At 37.6% G+C, this 6,000-nt stretch overlaps 1 long non-coding RNA gene across 1 annotated transcript in view; it reads right to left on the bottom strand.

The window, feature by feature from the left end:
• Positions 1-3,129: 3,129 nt before the first annotated feature.
• The window catches only part of LOC107823833 (uncharacterized), a 38,381-nt gene continuing 35,510 nt past the window's right edge, over positions 3,130-6,000 (bottom strand). The window contains exon 4 of the long non-coding RNA XR_012703684.1: positions 3,130-3,357. This is a non-coding gene — a long non-coding RNA (uncharacterized LOC107823833). The remainder of the gene's footprint in view (positions 3,358-6,000) is intronic.

The following is a 6,000-nucleotide window of genomic DNA, read 5'->3' as shown; positions in this document are numbered from 1 at the left end:
TTTTTCCCTATGTATTTTTATACATACAAAATACTTTTAAAATAACATATATATGCATATATAAGCATGCCCAAGTGTTTTGGTATTTTTTATAATTTTTTTAAAGATTTTAAAATCAATTTATTGTCCACTTTAGCAGTACAAAAACCAATAATTATTCCCAAGATTATAATTTTGGTGAATAACTTATCTTATTCTCATATTTATACCAAAATATAGTTAAGGTGATTTTTGTATATTTTTATAAATTTTATTTGGTATTTTTAAAGCTAAATTGCATATAATTGCAATTCTAGCCTACTTTAAGATTAATAGCATTTTTAGAATTGTAAAATTATTTCCAGTATTTTTAAATTAATATTTATATATTATTAATTGGCTCAGTACTTTTAGTTTGCTTTTAAAATTATTTTTTACTATTTTTATAAAATAAAAGGGAAAACTAGCTATTTAACATCTAGCCTCATTCCATTTCAAATACAGCCTTTTTACCTTTCAATTTTAACCATTATTTGACCCAATCTTAACCCGTTTGGACCGACCCAATTTTAAATATGACCAAACCTACAACCCGATCCAAATGACCCTTACCTGATTCCCACCTACCCTCCTAAATCTGGGTCGTTGATCACACAAGATCAACGGCCATCACTCACCCTTCCATAATTAAACCAAACGACCTACCCTAAACTACCTCATTCTCACCTGACCCGCCGCCTTTGAATCCCAAACGCTCTCAAATCCTCTCATCAGCTCTTCGAAACCCTAGCCTCCTCCTACCTTATTTCACCATGTTTTCACCGGAATCCATGGCTTCTCAGGCCATGGACGGTCTGTACTCATCCCTCTCCATCATTATACCTTGGGTGTTCGAGGTTTTAAGGGCTGACTTTGATGGTTCTTCCAGATCTTCTCAGATCTTCATTTCTATAGCTTCTCCGGCCATGCTCCGGCACATTCAGGCCTCAAGAGCCAGATTCCTCACCTCTTTGACTCAGGATCTGATTTTTCTTCCAAGACTTTCTCATTTCTAGGGTTTCTTCAAAACCCTAAGTTGTTCGAGGCTCTTCTCTGTTTATTTTCTTAGATCTATGGTATGTTCGTGTTCTACTGGGCTTCTAAAGTGTTTACCCTAAATTTTCTTTTCAAAAATCGTTTCTGGAAAAGTTTTCAAAAAGATCTTTGTGATTCTTTCTTTATGTGTGTTTGTCTGTGCTATGCTCGTATGGATTCTTTTACTATGCGTGTACTGTTCTCCTACTCTTCTTTTTCTACTATACCTGTTACTCATGTTAATCCTTGTTATGTTTCCCTTACTCTTCTACTATATGTGCTTACTGTTGAGTTTTGTGATTTTTGTTTGCTCTATTAGACTCTGTTTGCGTTCTTGCTGAACATGTTTCCTCTGTTTTAATTTAAGTTTGTATCACCTCTTCTTTTAGTTCCGAGTTTCTCAAATATGTTCTCTATGAAATTAGCTTTCTTTCTTTGTATCATGTCTGATTGTTTCTCATAAGTCTTTGAAAGAGGCTTCTGAGCCTGTTTCAATGACTTGCTTTCTCATCTCTATGAAACCCTAGGATTTGGGGGTTTCTTGGCAATTTTGAATTTGTGCGAGTTAGGGTTCCGCTTTGGGACCCTGAACTCTCAGACTCATTGTGAGTCTGCAAACTGGACTTGTACCCTTTCTTGCTCATGATTCTGAACCTCTCTTTGAGTAAACTCTCTTCTATATAACTTCTTGATTCACATGTTTGTGTGCTTTATATATGGGAACTCTTCTTTCAAAAGGTCTTTACCGACTAATTCATTGATTTCAAATTCCTTATAATGAGTCCTGACTGATTGTTACTGATTCTCTCTAATTGAACCTTCTTTACCTTTCCTGACTTGGTTTATTCGAGATTAAACCTGTAACTTTGATTTCCCTGGCTGTTTGATTGATTCCCTTTCCTTATTTTTCCCAAGCCGTGTACCAGTGAGCTTTTCCTTAAATAAACTTTTATGTATTTACCCCTTTTGTGCTACTTTGAAAAGGTTTTAATCAAAATTTCTTTCCTTAAATGTCTTCTACCCGTTTGAAATCAAATCCCTTACCTGAAGGGAAATTCTATGTGATTGATTGCAAGTTATTTTCTTACCTTTCTTTGCACTATAAAAGGGACTACCCTACTGCACTTTTAACGCACTTCCAATTCAATACTTTTACACCACTACTTCGAGTTGAATACCTCGAGCCTTTAGTTCAATACTTTCAACTTACTTACAAACTTACAATACTGCTTTGAGTTCAATACTCTTACAACATTCTACTCTTTCTTAGATCTTTTGGAACTGTTTGCTTGCAACTTGGCTTTCTCAAGACTGTTTTTACTTGTTTGTTTTCTCTAAAACTGGTATGTTCTAATTTAACTTTTTTGCCTCACTCCCCTATGTGTTTATTTACAGTTTCTGCAAGCTTGTTTACTTTGTTGTTCATGTTCAGTGATTAATGTTAACTATGTGAACTGTTTTTTTTCTTTGCATTTGTTGTTTGTTATGAATTCCCTATAACCCCACTCCCTTCTATGTGTTTGAGTTAAGGTTCATGGCCTGACAGCATCCAAGTTGTTGCTTAGGTCTGAACCTGATCCTCAATGGATCTTAACTCCCAACTTTGGCTAACAGGCTGGTCAGGGGTGTTCCATCTCCTAATTGATGGGCATGACCACCAGCCTGTCCTGGCCTTCCCTTAAATCCCCTCTATGCACTTGCACTCTCTCTTAGATTCTAATTTCTGGCCCCCCTCCTACGAGCCTTGCTTTGGGACCTTGAGTTCCCTCTGAACTTGGACATTTGAGGGCTGGCTCTTCCACACTGCACTTGCTTAAGTCTGCAATATATTTAGGGTGTAAGCACTGCCCGGAGTCCACTTGAGGCTCTTAAGGAACTTTGACACATCCCAAATGAGAGAAAGGCTTTGGAAATCTGATCTTGGAAGTTGGTTCATCTCATATTGTTAAACCTTGAGTCTAAATTAGGCTCCTTGGTTATAGCTTAAATTTCTGATGTAATTTTACTTTTCTTGATTCATTATGGTCTGTAATATTTTATAATAACTTATGGGGTTCTAAGTAAGAAGGGAAGGGTCATTTATGTATGTAAAGGGTAGACAGCATGCTCATAGGTGTTACTATTTACAAGTTCTGCACTTATGCATTTCATATAGAAATCCTACCTATAGTTTCTGCACTTTTGCATTAGAAATCCTACCTATAAGTTTCTGCACTTCTGTATATCATATAGAAATCCCGCCTATAAGTTTCTCCACTTCTGCATATCATATAGAAATCCTGTCTGTAGGTTTGTTCTGGACTTCTGCATATAGAAATCATGATTATAAGTTTTTTGCACTTCTGCATATACCTCCATCATTAGGCAAACAATTATAGGTTAAAAATAACAAAATGCATCCTAGATACCATGTCTATAGGACTCATGTACTTTCATAATTGTTTTAAACCAATGACGCTTAGAAAGCATGCCTATAGGAGTAATTAACCGAATCTGAATCGTTTGCAAGTCTAAAATCAGTAGTAATGTCGTTTAATATCTGCAGATCTTATTTTTTATATATATAATCAGTAATCCTTATTTAAAATCATAGTAAGCATCGTTAGATATCATGCCTATAGGTTTCACCTAGGCAAGCCATTAGGTAACTAATTAACTGCATTAGTCTTTGATAATTACAACCAGTGGAGGCCTAATTCGGACTTCTCATCTGAGAAATATGTGATAAATCAGTCTTCCCTAACGCTTTAAATTTAATTCAGACCATAACCAGTATTTGTAAGTCATGCTAAATAATTTGTTTCTTTAAATAAGGAGGCCTGTTTGAGCCCTTTAAACTATTATGTATTCTCCCATACTTGCCTTATATGTTTTGATTGTTGCCCTAGAATTTTATCCTTTTAAAACTCTGAAAAGACAAATCTCCCTTCCCTTCTTGACTAGTAGTCCCAAATGCCTCTGGGACTGATAGGATTGGGGCGGGTATTAGCATGCAATAAGTAACGATACTATTCCGTGCTTAATACCTTAACAGGGTGGGAAAGTGTAGATATGGATATGATGACCAGTGCGCTAATACCACGTGTAACCCCTCTTCTAAGGAGTGATTACCGGGTATTGCATTGCTGTGATCCATATTATTTGTAAATCTAGGACCCCCTTTCCTTTATTTGTTTATTTTATTCTCAAACTATTTCTTTAAAATTTGTACTTTCTTTACTTTCGTCAAACTCTCAACTTGCTTGTAATATTATGTGAAAACCCCCTTCTATTTGAGACTTCTATTTGCTTACTTGTTATTCAAAGTCACAATTGTAGCATGGTTGGGAACCACACTAGTGGATCTTGGGGGGTGCCTAACACCTTCCCCTCGAGATAATTTCTAGCCCTTACCCGAACTCTAGTTTTCCAACACGAACTCTTCTTTAGTGTCCTAATGCACTTTAATCATTAGGTGGCAACTCTTCAAAAAAATCCAATCCCCAAGAGGGAACGAGTTGTCCTCCCAAATGGCCGGGGATGCTTTAGGCTTTTACCATTTCATACTACTTATGACTTTATTGTTTCTTTATTGCCTTTATTTAATGTCTTTATCTCTTTTTCTACTACGAAACTGACTTGGCTCTTTGTTTCTTTTCTTTAATGCTTTCTTTTACTGCTTTCCTTCAATACTGTTGTAATTATGAGCAATTATTGTAATCATTACTTTATGAACGTGCAAATACGTGACAACTTGTTTCATTCTTGTAATTGCATATTCAACATCATATTTCACTTGTGCCAAACAAAATACCATAGCAACGCTTATAATGAGTGGTTGCGCCCTTCCAATATTATCACCCCTAAATTTGGCAAAGGCGTATTTGCGGTAAAATCGTCGATCAGAGGCGCAGTCGACGGTTTCGTGCCTTTCCCTCTTGAGTTGTCCGCTCAAGGGTACCGATCTAATACCCCATAGAAACCTTACTCTGTTCAATTGTGCATGCATCACGGTCAAACCTAGCTGAGTCAGTTATGTTGTCCGCATAATGACTCTTTACGATAGCCTTGTCCAAAGTCCACTGGGTTCCCTTAGAACCCAAACGGACATTACCACGTCTGTGCATTTATTTGGAGAACTAAATGTTGCTTATGCCAATTATTGATATTTAAATAGTTGGGTCTGGCGGGGGTAAGGGTCTAACACTTTATTTTGCAGAAAATGAGGCACGAAGTCCCCAGATTCGGCATGGTAACCAACATTCACCCAAGGTTGCTAAGTTGGTGGGAAGACCTTCACTCTAGTGATCAGACCCTCGTCCGCAAATATTTGGGAAATTTGCCTTCTCTTTTGGAGATCCAACCCAACAACAAAATCATAGAGGCTGCAACTCTATTCTGGGATGGCGATAGATCGGTGTTCCGCTTCGGGGACCTTGAAATGACACATTTGCTCGAGGAAATAGGGGAATTAGCTGGTATTCCATGGGAGACTCCGAGTTTACTTATGCCGGAAAATTGCAAGGGTAGGGGCTTTCTCAAAATGATGGGACTAAAGAAAAACACAAACTTGACCTGCTTGAAGGATTCCTACGTTCCTTTTAACTATCTGTACGAGAGGTACGGCCATAGCAAGTCCTACCGCGCTTACCCAAATGAATTCGCCCTCACATCATTAGGGCATATCCACAGAAGAGTCTTCGTCTTTATGTTCTGCTTTTTGGGGATGATAGTATTTCCTATGAAGAAGGCTAGGATCCATACCAGACTGGCCATGGTCACCAAGACTTTGATGGAAGAAATTGGAGGGCGGCCTTTTAGCATAGTACCTATGATCATTGTGGAGATATACCGAGCCCTGGAAAACTGTCAACAAGGGGCCAAACACTTTGAGGGTTGTAACTTACTGCTCCAACTCTGGCTCATGGAGCACCTCCAAAAGGGTGAATATCGGCAAGAGATCATGCG

This window comes from Nicotiana tabacum, chromosome 20 (genome assembly GCF_000715075.1).
Source record: "Nicotiana tabacum cultivar K326 chromosome 20, ASM71507v2, whole genome shotgun sequence".
Lineage (NCBI taxonomy): Eukaryota > Viridiplantae > Streptophyta > Magnoliopsida > Solanales > Solanaceae > Nicotiana > Nicotiana tabacum.
This window is presented reverse-complemented; position numbering and strand designations above follow the sequence as displayed.